Source organism: Lemur catta, chromosome 6, assembly GCF_020740605.2.
Source record: "Lemur catta isolate mLemCat1 chromosome 6, mLemCat1.pri, whole genome shotgun sequence".
NCBI classification, from domain to species: Eukaryota; Metazoa; Chordata; class Mammalia; order Primates; family Lemuridae; genus Lemur; species Lemur catta.
In genome coordinates this window covers 78,373,565-78,396,857 of record NC_059133.1, presented here as the reverse complement: position 1 = coordinate 78,396,857, position 23,293 = coordinate 78,373,565, and positions in this window count along the sequence as shown.

Sequence of the window (23,293 nt, the reverse complement as noted above, 5' to 3'; positions counted from 1 at the left end):
TCTGCCCACGTACCATCGTAGTGGACCCTTGGACTTGCTCTCTGCATGAACTTGCTCAACCGTCAAATGAGGATAATAGTGATACCCATCAAAAAAAAGGGCTGCTCTGGTAACTGATAATTAAACAATATACCATCTAACACACATAAACACGGTCTAAGTGTTTAATGATTATTATTTATTATTGTTAATCTTATTGTACTACTCACACCGTAAGAGAGCTGCTCGTCCATCATTAAAAACCGGGCAAAAGTGAACAACAGGATGTGGCATGTGGGGAACACAGACCTTTTTTACCACAGCTGCTGTCCAAAAAGGGAACAGAAAACAATTTTTAAAAGAGAGGGGAGAGAGAGAGAGAAAAGAGTGATGGCTTAGATTTTATGGCATTCGTTTCCACTTGGATAATGATTTGCTATTTTTTCAACCAGATCTTCGGGATGTGATACCCACTTCAAAGCTCTTTTTTTCATACAATTTAAACATATTCTCTAATTGTTTACCTGGGCCTCTCTATGGGTGAGCTGTTTGTGAGTATGCTTATACCTATTCTTTTGGAGAGCGACAAAAACCGATAAACTCCGTGTGAATTCACCGTGAGCCCATGAGGGCTGGGTGTGTGTCATGGCTACCTACCACCGAGACCTCTGCATGGCGATGTGTGAACTAATAACCTGACACATTAACCCTCTTCGGTGCATGCGTAGTCTTTCTCATTTGGGTCACAAGGAACCAGAGAAAAAACTCCTATGCTTTTTACATACAGGAAATCACTGTTTATGTGTAATAGCAAAAGATTTTGAATGTTTTTGGCACTTTGGATTTAGGGAAAGAAAGCGTCACCAGGAAGAAGAGACCTTGTACACTAATATGAGGGCACCGCTCTTTAATATCCACAGGGAAAATCCAGAGTAGAGAGGCTGGGGTGGGGTGGAAACAATAAAAACGCTTGTATGTTTAGGCTCCAAGCTAAAAGAGGACTTGTGACCTGCTTCCCGTGTGGCACTCGGTGCGACAGCAGCATTGCAGACATCCCATGACAAACTGAAGCAGGGAGGTAAAAGGACAGGCGTGGCTGCACAGATGACCAAGGTCCAAGAGGCTGCGATGTCCCCTTTCCATCCCAGTGGTATGAAAGTCAGATGGGGGAGAGCACTTGCAGTCTGATGGGGCCCCCTGAGTGCTGGGTAAGGGACGCAGACGTGAGCCACCGCATCACCACTGTGTCTGAGGTCACGAGAAGTGCCGGAAGGGATGGACGCCCATGATTACAGACCATGACGGGACAATTGTACAACCGCTCCGCTCCAGCATAAGATAGGTGAGGGCTGAAAAGCAGGCATCACTTCTCACCTTTTCTCTCCCCCTTGTAGTTAAACGTATCAATATCTACGTCCCAGCACCAAAATGTCGGAGTAATTGCTTCCTGACCCACAATTAAAGCACGCTACAGTTTTCAGTCATAACAGCCAATTCTCTCTGAGTCATACATCGAACCAATTAAACTTAGAATCTCTATGTCTGAACGGATGACTTCTAACGAAAAGGGTGAAAGCTTCTAACCTCAACATCCAATCATATCTCTGTTTGGTAAATCAGGGGGAGAAGTTCAACTGAATGGCTTGGAATAGAGCCCATCCCAGCAGATTGTGCTGGGTAGAAATAACACTAGTCTGTCTAGGTAAGATCAGTGCCAATGGTTCCAACTAAAATTAGAAAAAAGGAGACAGTACCTTGGCTCATGCTTGTGTTGGAGACAAGACTCTAACTCCTGCTAAAGCCAAATGATGGCAATTCAATTCCTGCCTGCCAGTTGCAAATCCCTACACTGCCACTGCAGTATTATCAAAAGATATTTGCAATCCAGTGCACCTAACAAGAGAGGTGATTTCTCAGATTAGTCACTTAGTGGGTTAGCAACTCAAGAGCTAGAATCTCGAATGTATGCAGGCATTTGTTCTGAGAGAAGGCAATTTTCAAAACTATAGGCAGATTTTTGAAAAGAAAATAAATCAGTAGGACCTTATTAATTTGAGGTAGATAAAGGGTATTATTCATTTACTAATTTTAGAGTATAAAATAGGGGGAAAAATCAAGGACTGAATGACCCCACTCCTTCTACAAAACATCATCCAAAGACCCACAACACTTCTCATGCATTTCAACAAATATAATTTTGCTCTAATCTCATATGTGTCATAAGGCACCATGCCATAGTGGAAAGAAAACTGGGCTAGAAATCAGAAAATCTGGGTACTTTTTCTGGCTCTGTCACTTATTAACTGTGTAACATGATGCAAAATTTAACCTCTCTGAGCTTCACTTCCTTGCCTACAAAATCAGTGACTTAGATAAGCATTATCCAGCTCTTAAATTCTGTACTGCTTTCTCAATCATTGGTGATTAGATTAAATTTTAAATTTTGTATGATCTTTCTAACACATCTTGATATTAAGTCTTTCATAAACCTTGAGTTTGGAAGTCAAATATATATATTCATGAATATTTATATATAAATTTATGAATTTAAGAAAAAATATATGAGTGATAAGGGACTCTGATTTTAATAGTAAATATTTTTTTTATTTGATCTACTCTGCCATGGCAATACACACACTCACAGATAGGGACAACATTTGGGTGTCTTTATAGATACTGTAATCTTTTTGGCAAAGGTCAAAGCCATGTAGAGACTTTGATATTGTGCAAAGTATTCTTCAAAGGTGTATACTGCCCCTGGACAGAAGGATCTTCTCCAAGGCCCCAGAGTAATTCAGAAAGGCAAAACTCTGCAAGCTGTTGCAGGTGTCAGATGAGACAAACACGCTCATAATTTTCACCCTAAGGCTTTTGCCACATTTAAAAGACATTTTCTTTGAGATAATTCTACTATTGCCCCCAACTCCACCCCCAGGATTCTCAAGCAAACCACAGAATTTTATTCAAATCACCCTTACGCTCAAAATGCTAATCAATGTCTCAGCAGAGCATTGGAACTCCAGTTGCTACTCAAAGCTCCTTTGGATCTGACCTCCTCTGTTGGTACCAGACGCAGGAACTGGTCCTCCATTCTTCCTGGTTAGTGAGGGTCTATCTCGGAACTCTCTGCTCCAAAGACACTTCATAACATGGTCAATGGAAAACCACTTCCCTGACTATTGGCAGCTGGAGTTCTGGTTTTATTTCTGGCACTAACTCTTGTGATTCTGGGCAAGGCCTACAATCTCTCCATTAAATGCTATTGATACTGATGCTTCTTGAGTACATGCACTACAAGAGTTAGATATTCCCAAGTCGGGAAAAAAATATTTCCACTCCATATTGTGCACTGGTGTGGACAGAAAATTGATATTTTTATCCTGTTTTAAGTTGTAGACTCCTCAAAAATCTGATAGAATCGACTAATCTGTATCTTTTCCTCAAGAAAAAAATGCACCTGCATAATCTTATACACAAAAGTTTCATGTACTTTTAGGGAGTTCCCTGATGTGGAAGGTTCTAGAACTCAAGTGAACAACCTGGTCTAGCATGCAAGTCCTTTCTCCACTAGCTGTATGATTTGAGAAGCTCTGGATCTGAGTTTCCTAACCTATCAAATGTAGTTAATGAAGTCAATCTCTCTGCCTGGTGTTCTTGAATTCAAGTGAACAACCTGGTCTAGCATGCAAGTCCTTTCTCTACTAGCTGTATGATTTGGGAAGCTCTGGATCTGAGTTTCCTAACCTATAAAATATAGCTAATGAAGTCAATCTCTTTGCCTACACCTTGTAACTATTTTGAACATGAAAAGTTTTAACATTAATGTATATGAAAACAAACTGGTGTATACAGATCTCTGTGCAACTCTAAGTTGCTACTGATCCTTTACCCTAGTCCTTTAACGTTGTCACAAAATATTAATGAATACTTCCCCCACCTCAATGGCACCATCGAGCTTTGAGAGGTGTGACTCATTAGACCTTGTACCTGACATCACACGGGCCCTCAGAGACTGAGTGACTGGCTGGCTATGCTGTGCGCTGGGCCCCTTATTTCCTTTGCAGTTTTTGTTTGATTACTGATCTCTTTACACACATCCATGGAACTTAATGTACTAGCTCTGCTTTCCCTCTACAGGAATATTTTTATAATCTGGAATTTTATATCAACTAGAATATACTTAGTCTTTCATTGGCATTCAATCTTGATCTTCACTTGAGTGCCTCTTAAAATTACTGTTTTTGGGTTCCATACTCAAGATCTTAGCTCTCCTCCATTGGTGTGAATAATTAGAAACCATATTGCTAGGTCATTATTCCTATATTATTGGCAAATAGACCAGCAAAATATAAAAGTATAGTAAGTACCCTCAGGGCTTGCAGCACAGTGTGTGACAGAGTCAGTTAACAGAATAAGAACCAAGTCACAGTGTTGCAAACCTATCACTCTGTTACAATTTTTCCTTTCTTCCAAGTCTAGTGACATTAGCCTTCAGTGGAAAACAAACTCTTTTCTTTATGATAATAAAGAAGGATGGATAATACACACATACCTCTGATTTAAGGCATTTTAATTTTTCAACTTAATATTTCATTTTGAAATGATTTCAGACTTGCTAACAAATTGCAAAAATAGTACGAAAAGTTGCTATGTGTCCTTCACCCAGCCTCCACACATGTTAACATCTTACAGGACCACAATACAATCATCAAAACCAAAAAATCAGCACTGATACAATATTATTAGCTGATCTACAGCCCTTACTCAAATGTCAACAATTGTCCCACTAATGTCCTTTTCTTGGACTGTGGGCTAATATTTAGTTGTCATCTTTTCTTCGTCTCTTTCCATATGGGACAGTTTTTCAGTCTTTCTTTGTGGTTCATGACCTTCACACTTTTTAAGAACACTGCCAGGTTATTCTGTAGCATGTTCCTTTTGGGTTGTCTGATATTTCTTCACGAATAAATTCATGCTATGCATTTTTGGCAAGAACATGACAGAAATTACTTTTTATGCCTTTCTCAGTGAATCATATGAGAGGCACATGATGCAGATGAGTCTCATTACTAGTAATGTTAACTTTGATCATTTGTTTTAGGTGGTGTCTGCCAGGTTTTTCCACTGTAAAGTTACTACTTTCCTTTGTATAAGTAATAAGTATTTTGAGAGGAGACACTTTGACACTATGTAAATATCCCATTCATCATCATATTTTCACCCTCTAAATTAACATCCATTTGATGATTCCTACATGAAACAATTATTACTGTGGTGTTTACCAAATGGTAATTTCTATTTCCATCATTCCATCTACATGTATTAATTAGTATTTTACTGTTAAAAATGAGCTTTCCTTTCTCTCCCATTTATTTATGTATTCAATAATTTTTATAACATCATGGTGGACTATATTGAGCATAACCCATTCCTATCATTATTTTCTTGCTCAAATGTCCCAGAATTGGCAATTGAGAGCCATGTCAAGTTGGATCCTATGTTATTTCAACATGTTTCCATCATCTTTTAGTCCTTCCTGACTTTCTGGCACCAAAAGATGTTCCAGACTCTTATCATGTACTTTTCTGCCTCCACCCCTGGACTCATCCATTTCTACAAGGATTCTTTTACTGGAAAATGGTGTTTAGAAACCAAGATCTAGGTTCCAAATGTGCTCATCACTACTGGGGTATTAGAGTTTCTAGGCCCTCTTAGCAGATAGAGCTAGGAACATATAAATGGACATACACACCCCTATTTCTTTATTACTCGCATATCTGTGATATATGTTTTTCTTATTGATATATCAGGTTCCAGTCCAACACCACAGGGTTTATTCTAGCCTCTTCCTTTCTCTGACATTGAGGAAATGGCTCTCATCATCCACAATCCTAGGTTACTATTGAAGCAGTTTCAGAAATGCTAAGTCTCACTCCTGAGAAAAACAGAATCATTAAACCATATCTTGTGAAAAACAAATATTCTGATTAGAGTACAATAGAGTTTGTCTTTGTTTTTGTTTTGTTTTGTTTTGTTTTTGGTTAACTTTTTAAAATCTTAGAGTCTAAAGTCCAAATACTCTTTGGTAAAATTACTTAGATTAGCTCTTTTTTCCCCACTTCCTTCATTTGTAATTGTTAAGAATATTAAAAAAAATACAGTTAAATTTACTCGCTATTTTCTGTATTTTATATGGAGCTCCCTGAACACTAAGAATTCATTTTAAGTAATTATTTATTTTTTGAGAATGTGGAACAACACAGTTCCAAAAAGCAGAACTATCCAAAAAAACAGTCCATTCAGATAAGCCTCACTCCCGGTAACCCCTTCAACCCTGTTCTGTGCCTTCTCATTCTGTCCATCCCCATTCCCTGGGCCCAACCTGGGGAGGTAATCAGTTTCATGAGTTTCTGGTTTGCCCTTCCTATTTTTTGCCCCAGATAGCAGATACATGTATATTTTCTTATTTTCCTCCCATTCTACATGCTGTTTTTCTTCACTCTGCTTTTTTTCACTTACCAATATAGCCTGGAATTCATTCTAACTCTGTTCATTCTTTTTATGGCTGCATAGGAGATGTGCAGATAGTGTGGAGATGCCACAGTATATTCAACTACTTTCCTATGTGTGAGCATTTAGGTGGTTTTTAATATTTCACAATTACAAAAAATGTTGCAAGGAATAACCTTGGGCAAATGATTTTCATATTGTTGAAGGTGTGTCTTCAGCATAAATTCCTAGAAGTGGGATTATTTGGGGTCTAAAGATTACATATATACACCTAGATTTGTTAGATAATGCAAACATCCTCTCCAAAAGGCTTGTACCAGTTTACATTCCTATCAGCAATGTATTAAAATAAAGTCTGTGTTTTTAACTCTCCCACAAATCATTTTAGCAAGATGGTGAGCAGCATTTGAGTGGTTACTTAATGTGCACCTCCTCTCACCGTCTACAGATATCACCTAACCATGGTGCTAACAATTAAAAGAGAGGTTTACATACATGTAAAAGGAAGAAGAACAGAAAGAACAAGGAGCTGGGGAAAATCACTCTTGGAAAAAAAAAATTGTTCACTTTGATCATAACAGCTCAAAATGAAACTATACAGCTTAGTGTCTTCTCTTTGAAAGCTTAACAAATTAAGAAGATTTTGCAGTAAGTTTTCCCATGGCCAAGATTAAGCCCTGCCTCCTTTATGTCCCCAAGATCCATATCCATACTACAACAAGTGGTATAAAGTACTTGAGTTATCTGCTTAAATGCCTGTTTTGCATTGGACTTTTTTAGTTTTGAAATAGAGACCATATATTAATCAACATATTTATCCCAACTCCTAGTACAATGTTTGACAGACAATTTTCCCTGATGAAATTTTGTTAATAGCTCATCAAAATAAAAATGAACATTTCCTGAGTGCTTACCATATGCCAGACACCACCCCAAATGTTTTACATGTGTTATCCCATTTCATCCTCACAATGATCATACAAGGCTGGTTTTATTGCTATCCCCATTTTATAGACGAGGAAACAAAGGCTTGAAGACGACAAATAACTTGCTTAGGGTGACAGATCTTGAGAAAAAGTGCTGGGATTTGAGTGGGATTTGAACTGAGGTCTGTCTCATTCCACAGATCTTCCTGCTTCACTTTCCCCTGGACGGCAGTGAGAAACAGAAGCCTTCCTGACACTCCCTGCATCCTACTTCTGTAGGCGAGTTCTCACTCTGCCTACAGTAGGGCCAGAACTAATTCTATATTAATGTAAGGATTTCGTGACTAAGAAGGAAAGAAAAGGTGGTGGTTTTAATGGTTTCCAAATAGACCCTTAAAAACCTTTCTGAGCTTTTTTACCTTTTGGCAAACAAAGCTCTGGCTCCTCTGATACATGCACACATTTATTATACCCTTGTGACTATGGTTTATGTACAAGCATCCTATTAAAAGAGCTTTTAAAAGACTGAAATGTGATTTCTTTTCTGACAGCAAAGGAAAAATAAAAAGATGTTCTTTGCCCTCCTGTTCTAATCTGTGTTTGCAAGTCAAGTCTGCAGTTCCCAGAACTCTATCACCAGCTTGTTACATTTCCATAAATCTGTCCAAGAATACAACACTGTTCACCCAAAAATGTAATATCAACTGTAAAACACATGCACATGATACCTGGATCCAATTTGCCCTCATTTTGTATATAAGTAAAAATAAGCACACTGCTTTAACTCTTAGAAATGACAATATCACATTATTTAGATAAGTGCCACCAAATCATTATTGAAATTCTGATAGCATTTGCCTTACTGGTAAAAGAAAATTACCTGTAATGCATAGTTTAAATAATTACTTTTAAACAAAAGCTTCTTTTCTGCATTGCTTATTTATCTTTTGAGACCAACTCAGCAGGGCTATGTATTTTATTAAAATTGCCTTCAGACTGCTAATGGCAGGGCGTCTGTTAGCACAGGAAAAGTGATGGCAGTTTGACTCCTATTCCTAATATTGGGAGTTAGTCCAGACACTTAAGAGCCAGAACTCTGCTGTGCATTTGACTATGTTATCAACACTTTACTTGCTAATGATACTAGTGACAGCATTTCAATATGATGGGTCAGACTTAAATAGGAAGGCTTATAATTATGCTTACAGAACCAAAGAAACACCCCCAAAACCACCACCCTCCCCCCCCCCAAAAAAAATCCCTTTTATCAGCAGATCAGTTGGTGTTAAGCTTCATGGCTGGGAATTGTTTGGTAAGCTTCTGCTCAATATTTTTTTTCCTTCTCCACCTTCCACCTTGAATGGTGCGCCTCCATCGGCACCTGATATCTACCCGTTCAGAAAATGACAATTGAAAGCTTTCCTGTGGCGCAACTCTGTGCCAACTACCCAGCAGAAGGTCACACTGATGACTTCCCTGTGGCTTTTATTTTCCCCAGGGAAATCCACAGCCAGGGCTGACTGCTTGCCAAATCTGCTGAGTGCCACAAACAAGCAGCGTTAAGAACCCCCCATCCTTCTTGATGGGAAGCAGCAAGCAACTGTGCTGAACACCTGTGTCAGCTCCTGTTCCTGGGGACACCCCGGGCAAGCACTCATTCAGCATTCGGGGATAGGTCGCCCTTCTTCTAACTAGCACTTCTGTCCAAAAACTTCTCAGTAGTCATATGATAATAGTTATGTTTGGCAGATCTCTAGAACATCAGTGTGTTTAACTACCGTTAGAGAGGATGATTTAAATCATTCGTGAGTTAAATATTTCACTAGAAGCAACTAAAGGAAATCAGCATCATGATTCTTTCCTGTTCTAAAAGTAAAGGCAACATTCTCCATCACTTCCTTTTAGAGCCACCCCAACCAACTTGAGGAAGAGGAAACCTGGTCTGAGATGCGAATGGCATGATTCCATCCATGGACAAGATCTAAATCAATCATTCTTTTTCCTATAACTAACAGAGGGTAATATACCAAGTTGAACCAATGAGGACTGTAGTCAAGAAATAAGATGGAGGAAAAGTCAGACAATATAATAAAGAGTGCCTGCCACAGGGTAAAACTCAACAAGGATATGTGAATGAATAAATGAATGAATACACAGACGATTTTCAATACGCAAAAAAAAAAAATCCATAATCTAGAAACGATTACATCCCAGTGAGCCAATAAAGCCTACAGTTAGTGCTCACTGTTTGTAGACCACTTAGGAGAAAAATTAGTAAATGAATAAATAAACCAAAGCCTACATCAGGACCCTACAGTTTAGATAGCAGCACAGCTACAATTCAAACTTCAGAGTTTCCCCTATTTCCACTATTCTGTGTGACCTTCTTCAAAATTTCACTTGGCATTCATGCCCCTGGTCTTTCAGGGTATCCCCTCAGTCTGGACTGCCCTTACGCCACTAAGGAGAAAACTGTCTTCATCAAGTTTAAATTCACAAAGCTTCATCCTCAACTCCCAGCCAGCTTCCAGTATCTGTGAAATGGAATCCTTCCTCAATATCAATATTGGCACCTCAAATATAAAGACTCTCTAACAATTCATGTTCCCTGGCCAAAAAAATAAAAAAGAAGAAATCAATGAAAACAACCAACTGCTTTTTCTGATTTCCTGTGTCTACGAATTGCATGGCCTTTATTTCAGGGACTCAAGGTTGCAATTCATCTCTTACCACTCTCGGATGACATCAAGCCCTGTAGAGTCCATCTTCAAATTTCTGCTTCTGTCTGGCTTCAGGTGTTACCACCTCAGTCCTGACTCTCTTGATGATTGCATTAGTCTCCTAACTTCCTTCTTATAGTCTCTCTCTTTTCAATCAAGCTCATATTAACATCTTATTAACCAATTAATCAATCCAAGGCACAGTCCTAATCACCTCCCCACTTTCATAAAACAAACAAAAATTTTCAATGACTCTGCAAATCCTACTGGAGTAAGACTTAGCGTAAGATTCAAAGTCCTCTACAATTTGACCCCAATTTCCCTTTATAGTTGCTATTCCCATTTTGTGTCCCTTGTGTTACATCCAAACTTACTCAAACCGAAAGAGGCACTTAAGACATCAGAACCTTAAACATATTCTTGGCAATCTTCCCAGTGTCCAACATCTCTGCTTGGCAAAATCACATGCAGCCTTTAAAGCCCAGCTCAAATACCACCTTGTCTATGAAACTTTCTCTCCCTTCTCTATGACCTCTCACAGAGTGACACCTTGTAGCTCTTCTGCAGCCTTCATGGCATTGCATCTCACGTTATAATCATTTGCTCATGGCTCATGTGATTAGCAAGGCACTTTGAAAAGTGTATTGGGATACAGCAGAGAGCAAGACAGGCTCACTTCCAAGCAGCAAGCAAAGGGAAGAGAGTCTTTCAGCGGGCTGGGGGGGAATTGGGTGGGAGTTGAGAAGTTATTCATGAAGTTGAATGAAACTAAGGATCACATAAGACAATGACTAAAAAACATCTTTCGGATTTAGCATGATGAAGGTTACTGGTGACCTCAGAAGCTTTTGCATGATCGAAGTGGAGGAGGATTGAGGGGTGAGAAGGAAAAAAGAAAATGACAGCAAGTAAGACTTTAGGGAAATTTGTATATGAAGGGAGCGGTGGCTGGGGGAAGAAGTAAAATCAAGGGAAAGGTTCTGTCTATTTATCTTCAGATGGGACACTTGAGCATGATTAAATACTGAGCTTCCAGTAAAGCGGGAGAAGTCGAAGATACTGCAGAAGAGAATCAAAGTTTGTAGGACAGGCAGTGGGGGCTTAAGCACATGTGGAGGGCCTGGCCCTTACGGGAGATGGACAAACTCCTCCACCACCTGTGGAATCACTCCAGACTCCAGCACAATTTTAGGTGTGCTATGTGAAGTTGAGATAGGCGTGCCCTCTCCAAATAATAATGTTAAAGAATAATTTCCTTATTTCTCACTTTAATCATAGAAATGATTCTTATTCTTATGACTAAGACGTAAAGTATTTAGAATAAATAAAAATTTTCAGGAAAATATTAAATATTCATAAACAAATAGGTATGTATGTGTGTGTACATATATATATATATATTTGTTGTTGTTGCATGAATATTTGATAGCCAAATATTGGAAATACAAGCTTAGCTAACCCAGTGAGAGTTTTTTAATATTTAGAGTTTCTAACGTATTTATTGAAAGGTTTGAAAAATTTCTGGTAGATAGTTATTTGGCAATTGAAAACTGCTGCCACAAGATTTCTAGTAGAAGGCACTTCCACCTCTCAAATTCCTTTTTTAAAAGTCACTTTGCTTCTTCACCTGATCAGAGTGATAATTTTATAAACAACCCTTCCTTCCAAGTGTTAGTTAATATCTGCTCTGAGCTAATAATTTTTCTGAAAATAAATATGGACATTTTCCTCTGTAATTTATATAAAGTAATAGCCCTTATTTTCTCATTTATATTATAAATGATTACTTATCATGTAGGCAACTCTTTATTCAACAACTTTCCATTTCTCACCTTGTACATGTGCAATGCCTTAACAAATGCAAAGGAACTGCAGCAGTAACCGCACTGAACTTCTCCCACATAGATCATTTGGTAGGCAAACACAGGCCAAAGTCCCCAAATCACCCAGCTAGCTGGTAAGTTTAAGAGCTGCTCCCAGGATTCATGCCCTCTAATTCCTACTAAATTGTGGGGTTTTTCTTACGGAAAAAAAAAAAAAAAAAAAAAAAAAAACGAAACTACTCCATGTTTTCTCTTCCTAAAGTGCCTCCTGGATCATGTGATAATTATAATAAAATGATAACATAATTTTCAGATATCTTCCCTTGCAGATAGAAGATAAAATTCAGGACTTGTTTCTGGACTTATACAAGGCTATGTGGTTTTGGTTGAAATTATAAACAACAAAACAAACGAGAAATTCAGCTGTGCGAAGCAACTAATCGGATGCACACAATTTTTACGTATTATATATCATTATCATTAAGGTCTCTATTATAAAACAATAAGTTATTGTACAAAGAACATGATTCGCATTCATAAGAATTCTGCCAAAAAGACAAGGAAAAGAAAAAGGATAGCTGTACTCTCTACCATTGGCTCTTGAACACAATCCTCAGTCGATATCCTGACGAGACAATGTTACCCTAATCCTTATTAAGTCTGTTTTTACTCATAATTTATATTCTGTCTATAAAGAAAAATTTTTGAAATGCTGTACACAACCAATAAGCCATAGCATGCCCCTCGTCTGCTAAAATCCCTTGAATGGTTCCCATCTCACTAGAATATCAGTCAAGGTCCTACCCTGGTCCACCAGGCTGCATATGACAGATGCCACGTCACCCTCTCCAGTCTCACCCCTCACTTGTTTGCTCCTTACTCTCTTCCTGCCACTGCTCTTCTTGCCATTCCTTCAACACGCCAAGCACACTCCTTACACTTGTTCTTCCCACTGAATATACCTCCCTTGCCCCCCCAAATCTACATGGCTCCCTCTCTCACTCCATTCAGGACTCTGCTCCATTCTCTTCATATCAGAAAGGACTCCTCTGGACAGTGTATCTGAAATAGCCTTTCGTTGTTCTCTAGTCACCCTGCTTTATTTTTCTTCTCAGTACACATCCCCACTGACATGTATATCAAAATCTTCACTTTATATTTTCTTCCACTAGAATGAGAGCTCCAGGAGAACATGAATTCTCCTTGTATGAATGAATAAATGAATGGATAATCATCTTTTTATTTTATCCAGCTAAACAAAAAACTTCTCCAGGGAAACAATACTAGAAACAAATCTTAAAGTTCTTGATTTCTTCAAACATCAGTGCAATCCGGAGTGAAGTATTAGTAGCAATGGCACTCTTTATAAAATGATAAATTGGTGAAGATGGTGAGTATGATGCTATTTTCATGTGTGTGCATAATGTAGTGTGCAGAATGGTCTGTTCCATAACCTGTAAGGCAGCATAATGTCGTGGGCCTGCATCATGCCAAGAAACACAGATTTAGTTCTGTTACTAATGTTTCATGTGACTCTGTATGGCAATTTAGGTCTGTAAAATAATTGGACTGGACTGAGGCTCATTCTACCTCTTAAGATGACAGGGATTTATTAGGTGTTTGTCTCTTCCTTTTTGATTTTGCTTCCAAACATGTAAAATTCAAACAACAATTGTATTCAATTTAAGATCAATATTTATATAATAGTTGGATGTCAAGAATAACACTACTTTTAGCTTCAATTTATTAGGTTTTAATGTTTACTCCACTGATATTTATAAACTGAAAATCTGGGGATGTTTATTATCAGAAAACTCTTTAAGAAAATATCATCCAAAAATGGTTCTCAGCTCTGCAAGAGTCCATGCAGACCTACTCACAAACCCAATTACTTTGGTATATAATTTTAAATAGAGTTTTTTGCAGGACTCTTCCTGAATTTGGCTAAGAGCAGATACTTGAGCATATGCATTGCATCAAGTTATACTTGAAATTTATCTTTCCTTTAAGCTGGAAGGTAGTGTTCTCTCAAGGTACGTGCCAATAGAAATTTGTCTAATCCCTGAAGTTAATGCTAGAAAATAACAAAATCCCTGAAGCATCCAGGCAGAAGAACTTTAAGCTTAGCTCCTTTCTGAGTAAGTAATTTTAATTGAAGAGATCTGATCAAACTGAAGAACAAAGGCATTCATCTCTCTGTGTGATGAAAACCGAAAAACCCGCTGGTAGTTGTTTTATAGGAGACCCGAATGTGGAGGAGCTAAGACAAACTCTGTGGGGACTGTGGAAGTGGGAACACTGGAGGGGTAACAGAGAGGGAGAGGATCCCCATGTCTTTATACATAACTAAGCAGTGACAGTGAGAGTTGTAATCACTGAAAGACAAATGAGAGACTTCACTGAACCAGGAGATGAACACAAAACCATCAGCCACACGCATGGCAATACCCGAGCTTAATGAGGAGCATGACTCACACCAAACTTTCCACAGTGACAGCCGAATGCTCCTACTAGACACTTTGACTGTTGGGATCTTTATATTTACATAGAAATTGTGTTACTTATTAATAATTAACCTTCATTTCATACGTGGTAGTCAACATTCAGTAGTTAAAATTAGTAGTTGGTAAACAGATTGCTTCTGAAGCGTGTCAAGAGGTTTTTTTTAGAGGTGGACTCCAGCGTACCATTACATATTTTTTAACATTGTATATGTTTTAAGGACTTGATTCTGGGAAGGTCGTCAAGAAGTCTTCATTTCAAAACAGTTTACATAACATAAGGAGTACTAGAAATCAGGGTACCCGTATAGCTTAGTAGGTAAGAAATTTTCTTCTAATCTTGAAAGTTTCCTGAAATTATTTTTTCATCTTCAGATATTAAAAAGAGGATTCTCAAATGATGGGATTTGTATATAAGGGTGTGAGTCATGATTTGCAAAACTGAGAACATCCCGAGTAAGCATATATAAGAAGTAAGCAAGTGGTAAGAGATTTGAGAATGGCAGAATTGATGGCCAAAAGAAGGATCAGCAAATGATAATGCAAATGTCCTGACCTGCTGAGTCTCCCAGTCCAATCTCTCCCACTCCTGGAGTCCTCAATATTATCTATTTCTTGCAATGCTAAAAAAAAAATTGGAAAAAAAGAAAAAAAAGGTATTGTGAGAAATCAAAGTAATTCCAAAATACTCAGATGAAAAAAAAATTAAACATCATAAAGAAAGTTAAACAAGATTTCTAATGCAAATTTTAAAAGAAATATTAAGTAAAGTCATTGCAACAACTTTTTCCTAGACCAGATTCATAGCCATACCACAATGTCAGCCTCATAGGACTATGCCAGTTAACAGCTGATGAATGAATAACCAATGAACGACTAAAAAGCAAACTTTTAATAATGACTTTTCAAGAAATAGTAACAGTTGAAATATAAAAATGTGAGCCAATTATTTTGGAATCTTATCAATTAAATCACTTAAAATTTTTCATATGATTAATTCAAACATGTGAGCACACTTGTGTACGCACATACACACCCATGGGTGTGTTTGTGTATAGCCTATGGAGATCCTGAGCCTAGTTTTATTGAGATACTCAATTATAAACATTTTACAGTCCATGATGGTTGACCTAAAATATACTTATAATGCAACATTACTTACAGCTACAGTACTTTATGCAAAACATTCTAATGGGCACTACAATTTCTTAAATACATATCTACTAGCACTTAGCAAAGCATGATAGTCTGTTTTACTACGATACTAAGTTACATAAGAATAAATAGTTTACAAACTCATTGGGTAATTTTTAGGTCAACAACAAAAAGAGCAAAATAAAAACAGAAACATCCTATTTATACTTGGTCACTGTATCAGAGCCAGATTGCAGTGCCATATAAACAGAATTTAATCATTAATCCCGTGACAGAAAAGTTATATATCTTTGGAAATTTATCTAACCCTTTGAAGGCTTATTTTCTCAATTTATAAAATGGTTTCCTAAGCTTGTCATAAATCCAAAAGGTTCCAATACATATACCTTTTTATAATGATTTTATTATTTGTGAATGTAATTTTTATAAGGGGAAGTTCATCAGCTATTCTCTACTTTATAAGGTTTGGTCCTCAAAATAACAAAATTCTATGATTTCAAGACATTTTAAGTATTTATTAATGACATATGGGATCTTGCAACGGGCTTATTAAAATTGTATAAATAAAAATCCTACCAATTTTTTGCCCTGGGATGGTCCTGTATTACCAACCAGATTATGTGAGTCAATATTTTAACAATAATACTTCACACTGATACTTTTAGGGTAATAGAATTCTACTTATGTGATACTGGGCTAGCATAATAAAGCTGTAGATTTAGAGGTGATCTAAGACTAGGTGACTTCTAAAACTTTTGATTATTAATTTATATGTCTTCTAATTTTTAAAAGCTTCAATAATTTTGGGTGCCTTCTGGATTATCTATATTCTTTTAGAGTACATAAAATAGTAAATAGAATTATACACCATAACCAAGTAGGATTTATCCCAGGAATGCAAGTTGGTTTAAAATCTAAATACCAAATAATATAACATACCATATTAATAAAGGGCAAAAACATACAATTCTCAATAGATCTGAGAAGCATTTGACAAAACCAAACACCCTATTTTAACACCATAAAAACACTCAACAAACTAGCAATAGAAGGGAACTTCCTCAACCTAATAAATACCATATATGAAAAATCCAAAACTGTAATACTTAATGATGAAAGACTGTTTTCCCCCTAAGATCAGGAACCAGACAAGGGTGTCTTCTCACACCACTTTTATTCAACATTGTATTAGAAGTTACAGAGAGGTTCATTAAGAAAGAAAAAGAAATAAAAGGCTTTCAGACTAGAAAAGAAGAAGTAAAACTATCTCTATTTGTAAATAACATTATTATTTTATTTAGAAATCTTATGGAAGTTACTAAAAAACTTTTAAGAACTAATGAACAAGTTCAATGAGGCTTCAGGATACTTGCTCAATATACAAAAATCAATTGTATTTCTATACACTAGGAATAAACATTCTGAAAATGAAATTGAGAAAACAATTTCGTTCACAATAGAATGGAAAAGAATAAAATACTTAGGTATAAATTTAATAATAGAAGTGGAAGACTTGTCCATTACAAACTAAAACTATCATTGGAAAACTTACATATAGAGTTATAAACCAAATTTTGTTTATCCATACAATGGAATCTAATTCAGCCATAAAATAGAATGAAGTACGTGTTACCACATGGCTGAACCTTGAAAACATTATATCAGGTGAAAGAAGTCAGCAATGAAAGATCATATATTGTAGGATTTCATTTATAAGGAATGTCCAGAATAGGTATATCTATAAGGATATCGAGCAGGTAAGTGGTTACCTAGAATTATGGGGGAAGGAGATTGGGGAGTAATGGAGAGTGATTGGTAATGAGTATACGGTTTCTTTTTGTCAAATGGAAACATTCTAAAAATAGATTGTGGTGACATTGAACAACCCTGTGAATTTATTAAACACTGAATTGAACACAAATAAGTGAATTGTATGGTACATAAATTATAATTCACCAAACCAATTGTTAAAGAATTACATACTATAAAACAAAGACACATTAACTCAGTCTCATTCCCATTTTTTTCAAAGGAAAAGTACACACATCTGCCTTGAAAAATCTAATCATGTTATGATAATACAAAATAAATTTAGATTATTCCCTGACAGATAACATTAATGGGATACCAAGGCTAAATACTACTAACCATATGTGTAATAGGAAGATGTTTTACTTATAAACTAGTCTTCAAACATTAGTCTTTCAACAGTGCTCAATTATTATAATAAAAATATTATTGTCACTTTATCACAGCTGATAGTGTAGGAAAACATTTTTAAACCAGAGTATGGTGATAGCTCAGAATACAATTTGTTAAAAGTTGGAAATTACAGAGATTTTAGAATTTTGAAAGACCTTAGAGATTTTAGAATTCTCTACTTGAAGATGACTGTCATGAAAGAAAATTTTAGCTGCTAACCAAAACTAGATAAATACATGAGGAAGCATTTACTTTATCAAATTTTAGTAACATAAAATTGAAATTCTCTAATTCTATCTAATTAACCTTTAATTTTAATTTAAATGCATTAATAAAATACTCAGAGGCTACAGAGTTTAAGGGACTATCTCACATTTATCCAATTTTGTGACGGTAAGAGTTATATGATTAAGCAGCTTGATCAATTCAGTTATACCACCTAGGGTGTCTAACCTCTCTGTTTATTTAATACATATTTGACTATTCAAGTGTATTTTCTGCTGTTGAAATTTAAATAAGGCTCCAATCCCTTCTCTAAAATGTGCATGCGCATTGCTTTCAGTTAAATTGGGGATTTTCTGAATAGAAACTATCCATCCATTCATCTATTCATTTACTCAACAAAAAGTTACTGAGCACTTATTATAAGATACCACATATGTAATAAGGCAGATTGAAGAAATAAAAAGAGCATGTACTTTGGGATCATAGAAACTTAAGTTTGAGTTCTGGCCTCAACTTACCGTAGGTGGCAAAATCTTTCTGAATAAGTTTCCCAAAGTGATCACTAATTGAACTAATGTACTTACAGAACCCAATAATAAATGTTAATTTCTTTTTTTCTGCCTATTGTGAAGGCTAGGATGATTAATCAGACATAGAACTTGCATTTTAGGAGTTAATAGTATAGTAGACATTATAATATATATAAATAAATTAGGTAAAAAATTATAAAGTAGAAATTTCCATTTTTAAAATTATACATACCAGATATATAGAATACAGCATCATCACCAAACAGATACAGCATTTATGTAGCTGATTACTAAGCTAATTAAATAATTATCAAGTAAAAAACCCAGAAGATCAATAATCCTAGTTTGTTCCAAAGAAATTCTGAGTAATTACAAGAAAAGTTTAACCTTATGGAAGAGATGTTTAAGTGTTCGTATTGTTCCTTAAGACAATGAATAAAAATGCCACATTTCCTCTATCAAGAATTTGTTAATTTTGGCTATCTTAACTCCAGCCCTTCCCTGTGATGACAGGAAAGCTACTTAATGTCTTTGTTTCTCCACATCCTCATCTGTTAAATGGGGATTATAATAACTTATGTCTTATAGGATGATTAATAGAATTAAATGAGTTAATGCATATCAAGTGCAAGAGTGCCTGGCCTATTATAAGCGCTCAATCAATGTCAGATAATCTTACTATTTTTATTATAATCTTTCATGCCAAAGTAAGAACATGTAGATATTTTAATTAACTCAATGGGGAAAGTCAAATGTCATAAGGGAAGGTATTTTTGAATGCTTACTGGGGTAAAAGGGGCTTTTTTTTATGTCACTTACATTAATAGCAGCCAACAGAATGAGATTGTATGATTGGCCAAGACTGTATCACTTGCCTTTGGGGAGGACAGAAAATGAAGAAGCAGTTCTCCCAAAGGAAAGGTTGTGTGTGTGTGTGTGGCTGCAGAAGGTGCTCTTTCTAGAAGAAGCAGAATGGTAAGGAATGCTGGAAGATAAAACAACAGTTGTCAACCTACATATACTACGTGAAAAGGGATAGTCTTTGCTTGCTGTAAGTCAGGTTTCTAACTTAATTGAACTCAGAAGATACTAAGTAAAAGGGTGACTTCAAAAAAAAGTCCTTAGGCTAAGGCTGGAGGGAGATTCTCCCTCACTTTCCACATCTAATTGACCACTGAATCATGGTCATCCACCTCTCAAATATTTATAAAGTCTGTCCCTCTCCCCATTTCTATAGCTACTGCTCTTCTCCAGGCTCTTGCTCTTCTCTTGCCTTGGCAATTATGATGCCTTCTTTAGCTGGTCTCCTTACTCCAGTCTTAACCCCTGCACGGGAGACAACATGAGCATGTTCTGCCATTCTCCTCTGCCTACTCTTCCCTCAAGACTCGACTCAATAATTACAGCTTCTCAGTGAAGCCTCTACCTACTCTCCAAGGGATAGTAAAGAACTTCTTCCCAGTTCACGGGACCTACAAGTGGTAGGTTAGCAAAGATATGCAAGCACTCAATTATGGGGCATGTCATATTAGTACAAGTTTTTAATATAATATCCCATGCTGGAAAGGCATGGCGAAGTGAGGCCTCTCCTATGTGGCTGGCGGAAGTTGAAAATGATTGAAATCTTTTGAAAAAATATTTTGATCATGTAAGCCAGCAATTTACATATGATCATTTATAATTTCATTTCTGAGAATATATCCTAAGGAAATAATTCAAAAAAAGAGAAAAGTTTAGCCACAAAATATAGTCATCTCAAAATGTATTGATAATATAAAAAAAGGAATGGGTCCAAATAGCTAACAATAGGGTTCTGATTAAATAAACAACAGATCCTCTCCCTACTGATACGCTGAGGAAAATGAGACTTAGTATTAACAATTAGCAGCACAGATTAAAATACACATTCCTGTGACGGTAGAGCCCAAAAGTTCCTAAACAGTCATTGTGTTCCAAAACATTAATGTTGTGAAATATTAATTTTGATAAATAGAGGATTTGTAGTTTATAGAACAGTGATACAAACACACATGATATAAAAATGACTCAAAGGATAAATGCCCAAATATTACAATGTTAATTTTTAGAATTACAGGAATTTCTTACTTTCTTGTTTTGCTAATCTATGTTTCCTAAACGTTTCTCCAATAAATTACATAATTTTCATAGTAATAAAAAGGCTATTAAATAGAAAAAAAATTATAAAAAATTGTATATTAAGTGGATATGAAAAAAGTTTTGCAAAAGGTTCTGAGTTGAGCTGCAGTACTCTCCTATATCCCAGTCTTCTAACACAGCCCCCAGATCTCCACTGGGGCGTCCCATCCAGGTCCTCTTCTTGTGTAGTAACCAAAAGTCTTAAAATGCCACTCATTAACTTATGTTGCTATGCGTTAGACACTTTATCTACACTGGGTTTTTACTTCACAACCACCCTATGAAGAATACATTATTAATTCCACTTAACACATGAGGACACTGGGTTGAACTTAGTTGCATGTGGTCACATGGTTAGCATGTGGCAGAGCTGGGATTTGGACCTGGGACTGCCTGACTCCAAATTCTATTTTCTTTCCAATAGATCACATAACATTTTCAAAATATGCCTCTCTATTAATTCCTTATTTTGTCTTCAAGTATTTCTAATGTTTTTTTGTTTTTGTTTTGAAGAGACAGGGTCTCCTTCTGTCACCCAGGCTGGAGTGCAGTGGCCCAATTATAGCTCACTGTAACCTCAAACTCCTGGGCTCAAATGATCCTCCCACCTCAGCCTTCCAAGTAGCTAGGACTACAGGTATGTGCCACCACACCTGGCTAATTTTTTTTTTTTTTTTTTGTAGAGACTGAATCTCACTGTGTAGCCCAGACTGGCCATGAACTCCTGGCCTTAAGCCATCCTCCCACCTCAGCTCCCAAAGCACTAGGATTACAGGTGTGAACCACTGTGCCAGTCTAATATATTAAATAAAGTAATTGAGCCTGGCAGGTAATGAAAGGTAATGGGAATAAGTTAGTCAGGTTATAGTGAAAAAAAATACAAGAACTGGAGGCCTCTCCCACCCCATCCAACACTAATCCTTCTTCCTTTTCTTTCCTTACTATTTCTAAAACTACTTTGTTTTATGACCTTGCCTATTTTGTTCACTGCTTTACCTCCAGTACCTAAAACAGAGCATAACTTAAAATAGGAGTAATAAATAGTAGATGAATGAATAAATGTATTCGTGAGAACATATGCAAGTTCTCTTTACTAGCTATGTGTCTCTTGACAAATTTGCAAGCCTCTCAGCTTTTAAATCTTCATTTCTTTAATGCAATACTACCTAAGGTTGTGATAAGTTTAAATCCATTCAGTCAAAACCTGTTTACTGAGCACCTACCTTATGCCAGATATTGTTCTAAGCAAAGTGATAACAGCAGTGAACAAAACAGACAGAAATGTCTCATGCAGATTACACTTTGGTGAGCGAAGAAAGGCAAGAATACAACATAACCTGTTAGATGGTGGTAAGTACTTTGGAGACAAACACAACAGCTTGTGGATAAGAATCTGGGAAGAGGAGGTGCGATTTTAAGCAGGGTAACAGGGGAGGAAGACATTTGAGTAAGGAGGTAAGGGGGTGAGCTACGTAAACTGGGGAAAGAACTTTTCAGGCAGAGGGAACAGCATGATGGCATGACTATATTTGCAGAGTGGCTGTTGTGCAGTGGTGAGTGAATGGGAGAGTTAAGAAAATGAGATCTGATTATTGCAGGGGGCAGGCATGGATTGTTTAAGGCCTTGTAGGCCATTATAAGGATGCTGGCTTTTGTTCTTAGAAAAATTAAGAGCCATTATAGGGGTTTGAGCAGAAGTGGAAAATCAGGTGACTTAGGTTTTAATTGGTTCAATATTCCTCAGTGGGGTTGCTACTGGCATTTTGGATGGGCAACTCCTCTTTGTCCCCACCATCAGGCACATGGCAGGTCACTTAGCATCTCTAAACCGGGCCTACTAAATGCTAGTAGTAATCCCCAGGTCTTCTGACAACCAAAAATGTCCCCATTTATTTCCAGAGCTATGTTAAGAATAGATTTAAAGTAGGTCAAGGTAGAGTCTATTTTAATATTCCAGGCAATAGTTTATATTATCTTGAGCCAGAGTAGTAGTGGTGAATTCAGAATACTTTTTTTTTTTGCAGGTAAGTTTTGCCAATGGGCTGGCTTGAGGTGTGAGTGAAAGCTAAGAGTCAAGAATGACTCCCCGGTGACTGGAAAGAGCGTCGCTATCCAATGAAATTGTGAAGACCAAATGTGAGTGGAGCAGATTTGATGCAGACAGCAGACATCAGTCAGGACATGTTAAGAACTACTATGTAAAAGCAGACATATCTATATTTTGGCCAAGTATTTTGTGAAAGGAGGGAATAGGCCCTAGTTCGAAATGGAAGGATTTTGTTAAAGAGCATTTTGGGAGGGCATAGATTAAAATGTTACATAAATAAATGAATAAGTGATTACTGATAACTAATTGTACTCTATTAGCCTTTCTAAGCAATTAAATTATGTTAAGAAAAGTTTTTTTTAAAAAATAATATAACCCGAAGGAATGAATCTAATTGTGGGATTTCAAACAATAAATGGTGTGGTGGTAGGCACGCTTTTAATGTTGTTAAAATCACACCATGCCCATATTGCTTGGAATAGATGTCCTACAGTGAGATTAAGGCTGAGCCTTGGGAA